Source organism: Anser anser, assembly GCF_964211835.1.
Source record: "Anser anser genome assembly, chromosome: 11".
Classification (NCBI taxonomy): Eukaryota; Metazoa; Chordata; class Aves; order Anseriformes; family Anatidae; genus Anser; species Anser anser.
In genome coordinates, this window is record NC_139732.1 from 2,774,742 (window position 1) to 2,791,494 (window position 16,753).

Genomic DNA, 16,753 nt, shown 5'->3' on the forward strand with positions numbered 1-16,753 from the left:
TTAACCTGACCCAGAGCCCCAAATCCAGTCCAACATATCTCCTCACAGAGGTCCAAAGTAATCTAGTCTCTTTCTGTCTTTCTGCCTAGTCAGTAATATACTGAAAGGATGATTCTTCAGCCACTGCTTCTTTTGATTAATTATTCTTTTTTTTTTTTTTTTGACAGGTACAGTGAATGATATGGAGTTTAAAGAACAAGGCCTGCTTAAAAGCTGATGGGTGATTTGAGCAGGAGGGTTGTGCTAGATGACCTTCAGAGGTCCTTTGTTACCTCAAATATCCTAATCTAAATCTTTGTACAATTTGTGCGCTTCCCACCCTACACCTACACATCACCTCTTTAAAGCGCTGCCTTCCATTATCTTGCCTTTATGACTCAGCTGCATACTAAGGGTGGCATGAAGGGTGTTGTACTGAGTGGCAGATATATGCTAGTTGTGCCAAAAACACCTGTGCAAAAGACCTGCTTTGCTGCTGCTACAGCTGGTGTTGCAATTTCTCTTGTGCCATGAGAAAGGTCACTGGTTTCTCTTTTCTTCTTCCTAGTCATGTGACGTGTCCGCTCATATATTGGGAAGGAGGGAATTTTGAGAGATTTGGAAAAGGCACTGGAAGATGACCAGCACTTACAGACTTGGGTCTGCATCCACAATGTAAAGTTGCAAAGACAGCTGGCCTAAGGAAAGTGCATGGATATTGGTGCTGAGTGCAGGCCCAGTTGGGCTTTAGGCTGTGCCCAGCAAGTACACCACTTTAAATCTAAAGATGAGAAGTCTCTAGGTAAAAACAGCTTATGTGGAAATAACTCAAGGGTTAAAACTGGTCCTGACTTTTCAGTAGAGAAGCTCTAATGACGACTTCAGAAACTGGATCTGTCCGTTCAGTTCTGAGTGTGTGAAGTAGTCCAGCTGGTAGGAATAATGGACTGCTGCTGGTAGGACAGAACAAGACTAATTCTACCTCTCCTGCTATTTAACTACCTTGGGTTTAGAGTTAGGATTTTCATTTCACTATCCTGCAGTTAAATAATACAAAGATTTTAGTAAGATCTCCTTTTAAAGAAATTTCTGTAGGGAAAATGCAGGCATACAATCTGACAATCTTCTTAACAGCTACCAAAATGCATTTCATTAAAAAAAAAAAAAAAGAAAGAAAAAGAAAAAAAAAAACAGTTGAAACTGCACAGTGTTCACAATTCAAAATGTTGTGGTAGTAGTAATAATAATAAAAGTAGGAGCTTGTTGCATTTTTTTCCTGCTGTATTAATTGGGGCCTTTCTGTAGAAATGTGATTATCTTTTGTGGACGCTGTTTCTTTAAAAGCTTAGTTTCCACAAATACAGATATTTGTCATAGTTTAATTAACCAGTTATCTGAACTGAACCACTCTTGTAGATATTGAACTCGCCCTCAAAATATGCCAGGATTTGATATGTCTGAATTAAAAATACTGGGTTGATAATAAGTAACAGTCTGTGTGTGCTCTGTTATTGTTCTTTGTTATAATTAAAGCTAGACTAAGTTAAAGATTTCATTCTCCTTGTAAGTATGATTGTACAACAAAAAAACAGATTTAGATTTTACACTTTTACATTAATTTGAAAGGCTTCTTAATTCACAAAGTTCTTTTCATATTTTTCTATTTCATTGCTTTCAAGTTGAAGGAAGCATGAAAACAAATGAAATTTGGGTAAGGCAACTATCCCTGAGTAGTAGAGATGAGACAGTTGTATTGAGCATAATATGTTCAGAATGTTGATATTTTTGTAAGAAGTTTATATAAAATTGCTTTGTAATTATTGTAAATATGTACAGAATGTCAGTGGCATAAGTTTTATGGTAAACATTATAGGCTTAATTTAAAAGAGTAATGCATAGTCTAGAAACACAAAGAAAATTTAGAGCTACATCAGCAAAGATGCTATCTTGAAGTAAATACATGCAAAATATACGCTTCTTTGTCTAAACTTTTTAAATAATAGCAATATACAAATAGTAACTATAAGGTCTCTGTTTGTTCTTCGTGGTCTCAGTCTCAAACTCTTTCCAGTCATCAAGATTAACGATTAGGCTTATTTTCATTAATGGGTTGTACAGTCATGAGTTATATAGTTGTCAATAGAAAATTCAGTTTAGTCCATGAGTTTTGTGCACCTTGGTGACTGGCTGTTCCAAAATCATTTCAAAAGCTTTATAATTTGCACATTATTATGATGTATTATATAACTGAGGTCCCTGAGTCTCTTGAGTGAAGATTAACTAAACTTCTTCATGGCTCAATGTACAACAGTAGTGAATCGTGCATGGTGCACAGGTTGGAACAGGGTCTTTGGCTTGTGCATCTTCTGCTGGGTTGCTAAGTGGTACTGTCTGAGCACTCTGAGTGGCATGTGAAGAAATAGTTTTTGCTTTTGTATTTCACTTAAATTTTAGGTCTTGGCAGCCTGGAGATGGCCTTTATCTATCATGAGGTAGATCCACAATAAAAAGGTGAAATTAGCAGTTGCATTGTAAGACTGTTGGCGTCTAGGAATTTTTCTATCATCTTTATAGACTAATTGCAACATGTAATCCTGGACTTACTCTTCTCATTGTTTTTGGCTGATTTTTGCTTATTAGTCATAGTTCTCATAGAACTCATAGTTCCTTGGCTTTATCTAACCATTTGCATAGGATTCCCATATAACGTATATTTACAATACAGTCTATTTTGGAACTGCAGAAACACTGTTCTGGGAGAGCATGACTGCTGACCAGTGTGAAGTCTGTGCAGTTTCTTGTAGGATACAAGGAACAGAAATTGTACCCGTACAGTTTGGAGAAAATGTGGTTTAAAACCACCATGTTTTGAACTGCCTCAGTGGCAAATTTAGTACCCTGCATAAGGTTAAAGCAGATTTAGATACAAGTCAAATATCAGACTTGCATTTCTGTCTGCCTACTGGTTGCCCTGTAGTTCAGAATTGCTCAAGTCTGACCACTGCCCTATCCTAAGATGTATTTTCTACCCTAGAACTTGTGAATTAAGAAGCCTTTCAAATTAATGTAAAAGTGTAAAAAAATGTTTGTACAATCATGCTTACAAGGAGAATGAAATCTTTAACTTAGTCTAGCTTTAATTGTAACAAAGACGAATAACAGTGTACAGAGTATTCCATAGCTCCTACATGGCTGAGAGAGCTTGGGATGTTCAGCCTGGAGAAGAGAAGGCTCTGTGGAGACCTCATTGCGGCCTTTCAATACTTAAAGAGTTCTTATAAAAAGGATGGAGAGGGACTCTTTTCTTGTGTAAATAATGATAGGACAAGGGGGAATGGTTTTAAACTGAAAGAGGGGAGATTTAGATTGGATGTTAGGAAGAAATTCTTTACTTAGAGAGTGGTGAGGCACTGAAATATGTTGTCCAGAGAGGTTGTGGATGCCCCATCCCTGGAGGTGTACAAGGCCAGGCTAGACGGGGCCCTGGCAAACCTGATCTTGTGGGTGGCATTCCTGCCATGGCAGGGGGGTTGGAACTAGATCATCTTTAAGGTCCCTTCCAACCCAAGCCATTCTATGATTCTATGATTCTGTGATTCTATGATTCTGTGATTCTATGAATAGCAGAATCTGTTCAGTATTTTCTGTATCTGCATACTAGGCTTATGTATATATATACTTTTTTTTCACATGCATGAAAAATACTTATATGAAAAATAAAGTTTTGCAAGTTTCTTCATTAGAAAATTGCAAGATAATATGCTTACATAGTTGCATTTGTATCGGCTACATTAATTTATCAGGCTGGCAGCTTGGGATTCTTTAGTGGGAAATGGAGCCTCATGCTTGGGATGTTTTGATCCTCACACTATATGAGCTTGCAGCCCTGGTGTATAACATACAATAATACAGAGAGTAAGAAAAAAAAATGGTCAGAACACTATACAGGAAAAAAATGATACTATTATTAGTTTATGAAATAGGTCTATATTATACTCTGAGAGAAAATATTGCAGATGGATTCAGAATTATTAGAAGTACCAAAAATTTTATGCATTGTTTCATTTAGGTGAATGGTGTGGTACAAAGAAAATAAATTACATTTTAATTTTGATTCTTGTACCATTAGGCTAATTAGATAATCAGCAAAGTCAAATGGTTGAACTTTCAAAACAGGTTAAAGAATTTCTAGATTTCTTTTCTTATACATGTGCAAGTAAGCTCTGGAACCCATTGCTGCCATGATATTGTAGAGAACAAAAGCTTTGTAGAATTAAAAGAAATAATTCAACTTTTGTTTATATAGTGAGAACATGTACAGCTGTTCCAGATAGAATTAGAGATGTGTTAATCACATGAAATGTCAATATTTCATACCATGAAGTCTAGATTCCAAAGTCCTTCGAGGTTTTTGTGTGCACCTGCTGTTGGAACCAGAATTTAGTGCATTCTTCTGTATTGTTAGTTATCTTTGTTGTTATGTTGTAGCCTCAGAGGTTTATGTGCTTTACTGAGACATTAAAACTGAGCAGAATTTATATTACAGAGATAGTTTATTTAGCTTTACACAGCCCTTTCTTAATACAAAACTTACCTAATTCCATAGGAGTGGTATTTCAGCTGCAGCAATGACATGTAGGGGCTGATTTATATGAATTTAATTTATACTTGTATCTTCCATTTTTTAAGAAGATGGTTACTAATATGTTTACTAAATCTAAATTATTAGATTGCTAAAAAGTTGTAAATCTAACACGTTGTATATGCAGACAACAGCCTTGACATTTTTAACTTTTTTGTTTTGTTTTTCCTTGTGTTTTAATTATTTTAGAACTGCTAACATTGCAAATCAGTGAATCTCTCTCATTACACCTTATATTTTTTCATGACACATTATCAGATGATGATATTTTTTTCCATCCTGTACTTTAAGTATACTTTTCTGGGAATTAAATGGAAATCTCTTTTACTTTGCTTTCTCACATGACTTATTCTGTCTCCTAAAATCACATTTACTTTACTTTGTACAGAAAATTAGACTAAAAATCCTTATATTCAATCCCCTGCTTCCCTCAGCTTTATGGTTGTAGAGAAAGAGTTTTGACTCCAGATTTAAACCCTATGATTCAGGGCTACCTCTAAGCTATATGCAAATCCAATTTTATGTATGAAAGTAAATGTATATGTAAAATATGTAATTACAATTTAGAGGTCATTTAACAGAATCTGCCCTATTATTTGCAAATCTGCTTTTTTTCCCCTGAATCTTAGTTATCTGACCATAAATCACTTAGAATTGCTTTTTGCAGAAAAACAAAGAAAAAAACAAAAACAAACAAAAAAACCAAGTCCACAAGTCTATACTTCTTTCTCATTGGCTTCTTCACTCATATTTACAACTTTTCTCAGGAATATCTTTTTTTTTTTTTTTTTTTTTTCTTTCTTCAGAATTCCCCTCACGCCATTCTGTGGAATATACTGTACTATCTTTAAATTACTGACTTTTCATTGGTATTAAGAAGAAAAGAAGAAGAGGCCTGAGTGAGAAATCTTGTGTGTGATGTGTGAAATAGGGAAAGGCTCCTTTTTTTTCCTTAAAGGCTCCTTTTTTTCCTTTTTCCTTAGCTCAAATCAACATACTGAAGTGTTCTTTACATTCAGAGTTGAGCAACAACTTGTTGCTTCTTTGGGCTTAGTTCTACTGTGAGCACAGGCAGTGAAAACCTTTGAGATTTAGTAGAACCTACCCTTCTGGTTAGCTTGAACCTTTACCAGCTTGAAGTTCTATTAAGTCGTGGGAGTGATATTGCCCAACCAGACTTTACCACCATCTTTTTCAGGAAATGATAAATTAGTTGGTGTGATTCTTAATAGAAGTTTTACCATTGTCCTCGAAAGACCCAGGCTTTCTCCTAGCCCTTAGAATCTGCAGTTTTCCTTATGCCTTACATAAAGGCAGTGTGGACAGATGTTTTAGTCTAGTGAAAATCATGAAGAAAGCTTGGACTGGTTTGTATTGATGAATTGGCCATGGGAATGCTACACTTAGAATAAAGAAACACAAAAAATACAGGTAAACAGAAAATACCAAGGCAATTCAGAGACTTGCCATATGATGTACTATATTTTAACATCCATGATTATTTTCCCTTTTACTTCTTTGTATAGATACTGATATTTTTGCCAGCTCTTACTCAGAACAGTGCTTTCTTAGGTATGTAATCCAATTAAAGGAGTGTAAAATGTGATTTATTACTGGCAGATGTAGCAAGGGGAGTCGTATGCACAAAAGACTCCTACAACAGTGACAGCAAACTACCACTCTTCTTTCTTGTTACAGTTGGTGAAAATACATAAGTGTCCTTCGCATTTTTAAGAAAAATTAGCTGTGCATGACGTGTTGCATTATAGCAGGTGCATACTGATCCCAGTTTTTGAATTTGCCATTCATATATGCCCTAGTAGTGACTGTCTTCAGTGTGTTTTACACATTCAAGGGAATTCATTTGTGAATGATAAACTATGGTAAGCCTGGAATCAGATTCTACAGTACATAAATTAGTATATCACATATAAAAAGAGGCCTAAAAAGAATTGGACTCACTGGAATTCTGAATATAGCTAATATTTCTGTAATTGATATAATTGTTGGTTTGTTTGCTTGCTTGTTTGTTTTACAGTTGTAGTTAAAAGTCATTGCTTTTCCTCCTTCTTAGATCCATCATCATTAATTAAAAGACACTAATTTCCTGGTGCAAGAAATAACTCTTTGAGTATGTATTACATGTTAGCTCCCAAAGGATAAAATACTACCAAAATTTTTGTAAATCCAGTCGTGTTTAACTCTGGTATATTCATGACTTAGTTTCAGTATCTATTATCAATATACGCCAGAATAAAAGTATTAAGTTTTCCTGCTCAGCATGGAAACTGTGTAATTTGAATAAAAAATAACAAGTGCTTTTGAGTAATTAAAAATATTACATGGTCTTGTATTTTGTAATTGAAAACTAAATACAATGGTACTTAGAATCTATCCACATCCTTGAACAATCTAGGACTGCAGACAAGTTCATAGTACTGAGAACTTTGCACACCTGGGCCTAAGTGTCAACTGATGGAAAACATTTTGGGAGAGCACAATAAGTTCCTTGTTATGGGTAATTCAGGATAAAAGCTGAAAGATCTACATGGCTAGGTCTCTTGTAGGGTTAAACTGGACATCTCGTGTGATAGGTCAACGTAGTTATATTAGTGTGCTGGACTGTCTGACGGTACCCTGAATCCCTCATTATTCAGTCTGTGTACCAGTTCAGGGTGTGCTATGGCATCTCTTTGACCCATGGACTTGAATTGCCTTTCACAGGTATTTCGTAGTTGGGTACACATTTGTGGTTATGTGTAAATGAGTAGATATGAGGTGGACAGAACAGAAATCACTTTTGCTGCTTCTAAGCTGCTGCACTGAAATGGTTAGGTATGTTAGTGAAAAGTTCATCTGAGCTTTGGCTTTGTAAGATTTGCGTCTGAGTTTGGTTATAAACATACACGTGCACAAATACATTTTAAGCTTGTCAGCTACTCTTTCAAAATATTGACTGCTATCAGAAGCTTGCTATGAAAATATTTGTAGCTTTTTTTGGGGGCGGAGGATTTTTTTCTTAAAAGCATGTATTTCAGTAAGTGACAACGTGCGTCTTCTTGTGTCAGTTTAAGTTGGAGATTCATTTTGAGAATTATATGCATAATTTTCCTCCTATATTCTAAGCTGCTTCTGATCTGTTGAGGCTCTTTTTGACATCTCTACTTAGGTAAATTCTCCAGCAGACTTCTTTACTTGAAGTGCAATCCTGTTTTTTTGCCAAATTATTATATTTATTATATTATTATATTAATATAATATAAATATAAATATAAATATAAATAAATATAAATATAAATATTTATATAAAAATATTATATTTTACATAAATATATTATATTTATTAATTATTATATTTATTATATATTTTTTTTTCCGAATCTAGACACATAGATGCTTCAGATGGATTTTAAGCAGTAGATGGAAATTTTAGTGTAACATTTTTCAGATAGGCTCAGTGTAGCAGTCACGTTGTCCTTGATAAATTTTGCAAAATATACAGCTGACCACGTTTGTCATCTGTATAATGACGCTTCTGTTATGCTCCTCTAGAACCTCCAGGAGTACAAATTTATGTATTTTCTGAACAACTGTATAGACTTGCAGCACTTTGCAGAAGTTTCATGGCACCCAATAAATACATTGTTCAAATTTTCTAAATAAATATTTATTTCTCCTTCAAAACCTTAAATGAGAAAATTTACACAACTTTTCTGCCTGTGCTACAGAACTTATTGTACATTTACAGCTTTGCTCCCTCAAATACATATTAAAATAATAATATAAATAGGACAAACTGGAGTTCTACATCCTACCATGATTTTCATCTGAATGTAAAATAAATAAATAAATAAATAAAAACTGGGAAGATACTGGACCAAATTTTAAAGTCCCTTTTCAATCATACTAAGTCAAATTCTTGTTTGTGAATTTCTTTATAAAATTAGGAACTCAGGGTTTTGCTCACTTTATGAACATTCCTGAATACCCAATGATTTTCTTTCAACCCTTAGCACTATATGTACATGCGGGTCTACAGGTACATGTGTATGCATATGCATGTACACAGAACTATGTTTTCACTGGAAATATGTACCTGCACACAATGAGCATTGAACAGTGGCATGAAAACAAAGGAGTCCACTCGTTCTTAGTTACTGAATCTTGCCACTGCTTATTAGATACGAGCAGACCAAAATGAACCATCATACTTTTCAGTAGTGACCTTGAGGTGGCAGCAGCATTACGTTCAATTCTGCCATACACCAAACCCATCAAAGGTGAAAGTAAAATCTGCAATATATCAAAATAATACTGATTGTTATAATTTTATTACCAGAGCATTAAGTCAATAAAACTTATCTGAAATGTCATTTGCATTGTATACAATTTTTACTAGTTATCAAGTATGTTTTAAAAGCATGTTTAAAACAACCAAATGAAGAAATCGGTGATAAATTGTTTGAAAGCTGGGACTTGTCTAATGGTGTAGTAAAACTAAAGTCTGTTTTGATCTCTTGTATTATAAAAGACTCTTTCTGAAAGCATTTGTTAATACAATAATGTCTTGTGTCTTGACTAACTATATTTAATGTCCTAATGCCTGATTAAATATTTTCCTGCAAGTTGTCAGGTCCTTTTTCATTCATGGTTTTATGTAGGAAGGTCATCTAATTATATGACACCCTTTCGGTGAAGGAGAATGTGTTTGTTTCTTTTAATAATGTGGAATAATGAAACTTATTTATGTAGTAAGTCAGAGAAATTTATTGGAGAATTACAACATGAGAAATATGGAAATTAAAAAACAAACAAACAAACAAACAAAAACTTTTAATAGCATTTTCATTACCAAGAAGCTTGCAGGTAATGAAATAGTTGTCTGAAAGCCAGTATATTGGGTGATATAATATTGCTCATGTCAGTTTTCTGGACATGGTTACTATACATTTCTATGTTGTCAATTACTATTAGGTTACTAAATTATTATTAGCTAATTAGTCAAGATAGAAGGCACTAGAAGAAAAGGTTAAAAGCATTTGTTTTTACAAACTTTTAAAGCAACTTGTGGCTGGCTAGCCAGTTAGTGTTGTAATACTCCACAACGATCCTGCCGTTTGGGCTGCATCACTAGTCATGTATTGCTCTTCAGCAAGGCTAACAAAAGCTTGGTCTAGAAGTCAAAAGTTGTAGTATCTATTATGCAACTTAATGTTAAAGAAATGACATTCAAAAGTATTGACCTTAACAAATGCAGAAAACTGATAGCAATGTGGTTATACATGCCACAAAATTATTTGAAGGAAAACATGTATGTAACCACTGCTAAAGGAGTCCCAATAACGGATTAAAGACAAGATATTTAACAGATAAAATAATTCAGCAGAAAATAAAGCAGAGGTAGAATCACAAGCCAAATGGAGGTTAGAAAGCATGAATGCTGTTAGGGCTGTGCCAGTGGTTACCAACACCAATACAAATATTGACTGTTACTTCACTGAGACGTAGATCTGGTCTTTTACTTCTGATATGTACTGTAGTTTTCTCTTTGTCACAATTTGCTTTTTCTGAAGCTAATTTCTGTCATTTTACCACATTTCCAAATGTATGGATGCAGTGATTGACAAAGGAGGCAGAATAATAATAGTATTCTGGTGAGGAATTTAATTCAATGTGAGCTTGCTTTCTTCTTTCTAATTTTAACCTCCTGGCTCTTTATTGTCAAAATGCATTTACCTCAGAAATAACAGTAAGGCAAGAATATCTATGAGACAAACATAGTTAACACAGGAACTAACATGAGTAATGTCTTAGAAATAAACAGAAATGAGATTTAGAGGGTACCCCCTAATCTCTGTAGGTCAGGATACTAGATTATCAGTATCTCAAAAGCAGAGACGTGCCTTTTATTTGTCTTCAGAGCACCATAAACACACATGTTGTTGGAGAAAAAAATAACAAGACTGTCACACTGGGGGCTCTTTATAAGTATACAACATGCAAATAGACTGTTTGTCCTCACCTTCAGTGAGAGAGGAATCTATTACAGAAATTGCCAAATATCCCAGGCCTTTTGACCTGAAGCCAGCATTTTAGGTTTTGCTCAAGTGTTAGTTTAGCATTTGTCTAATATTCATGCACCAATGCTACATGTCACCGCGTTGTCCTGAAGTCACAACATTGCTGTCTTAAAAAGTACCATTGCTATACTTGCATGGAAGGTATCTGATGTGATCTCTTTTGGTTAAGCTGTCTAGTGTCTTATAAAGTTTATTTTATTATGTTGTGGAATAATTTGGATAGCAAAGAATATGTTGCAAACTGTTCAGTTAGAAATGCTACTGTTCAGTAAAATCACATTACCTAGAACATTAAAACAATCATTCTAAAACATGATTTATAATGATTTGAACATGTTTGTAAAAAATAGATGACCATTGTACATTTACAGTTGACATAGAGGTCCCTAATGTCAAGAAAGCACTCTTGACCTTGATGGGTAGTTGCAATTCCATTTAAATCAATTGCCAATACAAGTCAAATGAAGTTCTTATGGCTGTCTAGTGTGCACTTCCCCGTTCTTCTGACATTATTGGTCTACTCCAAGTCATTCTTCAATCTTTTAACAGCTGAAAGGGACCTGCATTCTGCAGCTTTATGGGAAGTCAGCAGTAAGTTGTACTTCTGTGTTTTGAAAGCTTCCACTCTTTTTTTGCTGACTTTATGTCCAAGCTAAGCAAACTGCATACTTTTCTACATGAAACGGAGTACCTGATCTGTTGATAGCAAAGCCAAATATTTCAGTGAATATACAATGCATCTTCTATGACTACGATTTCACTGGCCATTCAATTCATTTGATAGAAATGAAATTATTTTTTAACTCTGAAAATTGGAGATCTTGTTATTAGTTTAGCTTTAGAAAAAGCTTTTACTATTTTAAACAGTGTATTTTCTAAACATCATTTATGTTAAAATGCTACTGAATACAATTTTCAGGGTGTTTTCTGGGGTGGAAGAAAAGGGGACACCACAACTCAGAAAAATGACTTGAAAACGTATCCTCTGTGCATGTCTGGATACTAATTTTTTCAAAGGATTTTGGTAAAATTGGTGATGAATATAGGAAAAAAGACTTGAGACTGTTAAACACATTTTACATAAAACAAAATCGTTGTATATACTGAACTTTCTAAAGATACCTCTTTTTTTTATGTTATTAACTTACTTGCAATGTTTTTACTCTTCTAAATGAATCTCTAAGTGTTAGTGTCTACCTTTTGACAAATGGGAGAACTGAAAGGACACAACGTGACACTAAGCTTACAAGACAGAAAAAAAACAAGCAGAGATACTTCTCAAAGACAGGTAATACAAGCTATGTCTAATCCCCTCCTGCTCCTCCAGCCCCTCAACCTCTTTCATAAGTAGTCCAAGCCTTAAAAAGATCCTATATTAATGAGAATAATGGGAAAACTCAACTGGACCGATATGTGAACCTAAAAAACCTAAAACAACAAATAAGAATTGATAACAACAACAAAAAAGTGTTTCTGAATGCCAGTGGAAGCTGGCATGGATAGTATTAACAGGTTGCTGCAATTAATGTAAAACTAATCATCAACCCTCCATGGAGAAATGCAAATTGCAAGTTGTTAGAAGGCCTGTTCTGTTCAATAGGATTTGTATTGCAGCTAATCCATTTAGCAGCATCTCATGTTTCTCTGTCGATTTTTTTTTTTGAAGTAGTGAGGTATTATCTCTTTCTAAAAATTCTATGGATTTCTTTAATTTCTATATTTTGACTCTTCTTGTTTGACTAAATATGTAAATATATTTGCTTGGTCTTCCTTTCCCATTTTCATTGGTTCTGATCATTTACGTTCCTATGCTGTTGGAAACTGTATTACATGAAGCCTTAGCTGTAGAATCAACCCTTTGGCATACAGGAATGTGTTACCCATACTGCCCTTATATATGCAATTGAAGTTCAAAGATTCTGCGGCATCTGATGTTCCACTCATCTACTGGTGGGCAAGAATAGCTGCCTAAAACTGGCATTAGATTATAATCTCAAGGGAAGACACATCTGAAGGAAGACATTGAGTCTCACTTACCTCCCTTTGAAACAAATGATAAAATCATAGTAGCATTTCTGTTTAATTCACTGGAGAGGCAAGTTCTGGTGTAGTGTTGAAATGCAGAACACTGGAAGACTAATGATTGACTTTACAAATCCAGTGTCATTGCTTTTAATTAACTATGAGGAGAAGTTCCTTTCAGAGCAAGTGTAGCATGTGTTGTAAGTAAAATTTGTATACAGAAGGACAATGTTATTAGAATGTTTAAAATGAAGATTATTGAATGTTTAGCAAGTATATTATCCAAAAGTACATGCATAAGTTGAACTTTTTTTTTTAAACACATTTTCTTTTGTAGCCCTTTTGAAGCTGAAGACCCCAAACATACGAGGTTATAAAGCCTGTTATCTTCTGTACACCATTGAATGTTTGGCCTTTTATCACATAGTCTTTTCAGACATTGAAGATTTTCATCCATATATGCAACGAAACAAGAACAACTTCCAGAAAAAAAAAGATAAATTTCATTTGTGCAGCCTTTTACTCAGACATGAAAGCCATGTCTGAAAAAAGCCACCTGCTTCTTTATTGTTTGATATCAGAGGCAGAATAATGTCTGATTTTAATATCGTACTTCACTAATTTGTCCTGTGACATCAATGAATCAAAGTAGAGTTCCTGACAGAAGAACATCAAGAGGAAATTAATCTCTCTGTGATAGTATTAATAATTTCAGAATGCCCATGTTTTGCTCAATTATTGTAACCATTGAAAGCTGTGTTTTTGGGGACTGTTAGATCAATATCACAATTGCTACACAAATCGAGTGTGTAAGAGTGGTACTCTTTGGTGGCCAGTCAGGAGTGTCATTACTGATAGGAAAGAAGTTTGCTAAGCCTTCTTGGGAGAATTTTGTGACAACTTAAGGAAAGGAGACATGAAATTGGTGGGGAAGGGGGGAAACTGGGTGAAAAAAGTCACTTTTCAAAATATCAGAGAAGATGGTAGGCCTGTGATTCAAGGTGGAATCAGCAGAGTGTAACACATAACGAACTGTGTGATACTGGAAAAAATGAGTATGTATTATGCCTGTTGTAGCTACACAGTATGATACTCACTGACTGACTAGGACTGTATTTAGGGTTCCAGTTCTGTGCTGAGAATGGAACTAAATGAACACACAGGTCCAAATGTGTCACTGAAATAAATATTGGCAGTATGGATGTGTGATCAAAATATCCAAATGTATCAGAGACTGACTGCAGATTTTAAAGTTAGTAATAATCCAGATAGGGATAAGATTTCAAGTAAAACTCGCATTTCCCTATTTTTATATTTACCACCTTTAACTTCACCCCTTTTCAGTCCTCCCCCAGCTGCCAGCTGGTAGTATCCAGCAGTCTGTGGAGGTGGAGGTGCTCACCCAGCTTCTCTCTCACTTCTAAGCTTCTCAACGGGACAGGGGAATAAGAAAGGGTGAAAAAGCTCATATGTCAAGATGAAGACTTTCCGATTACCATCACAGTAAACAGACTTGACTAATGAGAAAATTAATTTAATTTATTGCCAGTTAAAATAGATTTTGATGGTGAGAAACAAAGTCAGAATTGAAGAACCACCTTCACCTCACTCCCACCCTCCACAGGCTCAGATATGGCCAGTCCATAGAAGCTCTTCTCTGCTCCTTCTTCCTCCTCACACTTGCTTCAGTGTGGGTCTTCTCCATAGGCCACAGTTCCTTCTCCACAGTTCCTTCAAGAAACAGCCACCAGCTCCACTGTGGTGGAGAGCTGACTTCACCCTGTGAGGGTAATGATTCTATAAAATTCCTAACAAGAGTGACATACTTTCTTTGCAGTGAAAATGATTTTTTTTTTTTTCTGTGTTGACTATGACATCTGATGTTTTTACAAGCTCTCTCCATCTATGACCATGGAATATGATCTGTTATTAAGGACATTAGTTAGGTGAGTAGACACAGGACAGTGGAAAGGCTGCCAGTGAATGTCAGTACAGAACTGGGGAGGAGCAATACAAGTCAAGCCATCTGTATGTCTGTTCTAGTCCTTTCTTCACTTCCACCTTAGCTTTCTTTCTGCCCAAGCTGCAGTTTTCAATGGCAAATCTACTCATAACGTGTTTGATAGTATGACCGTGGAAGGAAAGGTTTCACTACTGTCACAGATTCACAACATACTGTTTTGACCATTGCAAATTTGCTGTTTGGGTTGTTCACGCCTGTCTCATGAGTAATAAAAAGGACAGGAATGGGAGGAAAACTGTGAGGTAATCCTCATGTAAGCATTTACCAAGAGTTTGTTCCAAATTGCTGTAATGGAAATTAAAGGAAACCTTCGTGGTTCTTCTGGTAGTTCCCAAGGGACAGAAAAGTTTTTGTCGGTGGTTTTGCATGCAAATCCCAAGGATCCATGTTATCTGCAGAAGTCACAAGATTTTATTTTATTTTATTTTATTTTATTTTATTTTATTTTATTTTATTTTATTTTATTTTATTTTATTTTTTATTTTTTTTCCTCCTTTTAGACATAGATACATGCTTTAAATAGCAGTGACATTTGGAGAATTGTCAGAGTAAGAGACTGTACCCAAAGAAGTCTTGGAAAGTCATTCAGGTGTACGCCCTGCACGTGCCATGTTCTTCTGTTGCTCTTCTCTAGAAAGCACAGTGATAACGTGCTTTCAGAGAACAGACTTAACCACTTCCCCTGGCAGCCTAGTTCATAAAACCGTCCTCTTCTCTAACTTTTAAATAACTTCAAGTCTGGAAAACCATGAAATCTAACTATGCCTGTATCTGAAGTTATGTTTTGACAATGTTTGTAAGCATGGAAACAGTACATGTAATTAGGGCTAATAGCTTATTTTCTTTATAAGAACAGTTAAATATCATACCATATATAAGCATGTAGACTCAATGTCCATTTAGGTTTACTAAAATATTCACTGTCCACAGAAAAGTGTAGGTTATTAAATGCATAATGCATGGTAACTGTATGTACAATAGCTATCTATTTACTAGCTCTCTGCTTTTCTAAATTACTTCTGCATAATATGTTTTATAAAGATACAACATGCAGTGTTTCCGGTGGAGTCCTACAGGGAGAGATGCAATTACGAATGTTATGCAATAATACATTATTTTTTACACGGAATGTATTTGTGAGCATCATACATGCAAGCAGAAGCGCTGAGCTCAGTAATTCAGGTCTTTACATCTATGCACCATATTGTCTATTTTAGCAGTTTTAGCACAAAGGTAGTAGTTCCAGAAACTGTATTGATGATAAGAAGTAGACAGTAGCTTATTAATTATTTGTACAATAATAATGAATATGTTACAACATAAAAGTTTGCCAGATATTAGTTACATTTTTCCTATTTCTATTTTTAATAGACAGTTTATATATGAAAAAATCTGTAAAAGGGTGGTGGTGAAGCAGAAATAAACTTTATTTTTGACAGCCAAATGCAATGGCATTGTCAGTGAATACTTTTTCATAAATTATAAAAAATAGTGAGAAAAACCTATCTAGTCACTAATCATTTCTTTTTGTTAAAGCTGGACTTTCCTCATATTTCTTATCTCTTGTCTAGGTTTTATGCTATCCAGACACTGGACTTCCTGAACAATCTTTTTGATAGATTTTCTGCAGTTGCGTAAACGTAAAATGAAGGAAATCTTTTCAAAATATTTACCCTCAATCTTTCTTCTCCTAACAATAATATAACATCTACTCTCTTCTCACAAAAGTTCATAGTGATTTCATTTTACTTTCTCCAAAACCAGGTCACCTAATTAAAATAAAAAAGAAAAGAGCTTGCTTTATGATACTGAATGCAGTAGATCAGCAGAAAAAAAATATCCAGTGAATGAGTTTTTAATACTCTGATAAATCATAGCAATACCTTTTATTGCCCAATTAATTTACTACTGCATACTGTAAATAATAATAATTAATAGCAGTGCTGTTTTCCTAACTTGGCTGGAGTTACCATCATGACCCTTGGTAATGCTGCAATAAAAGATTAA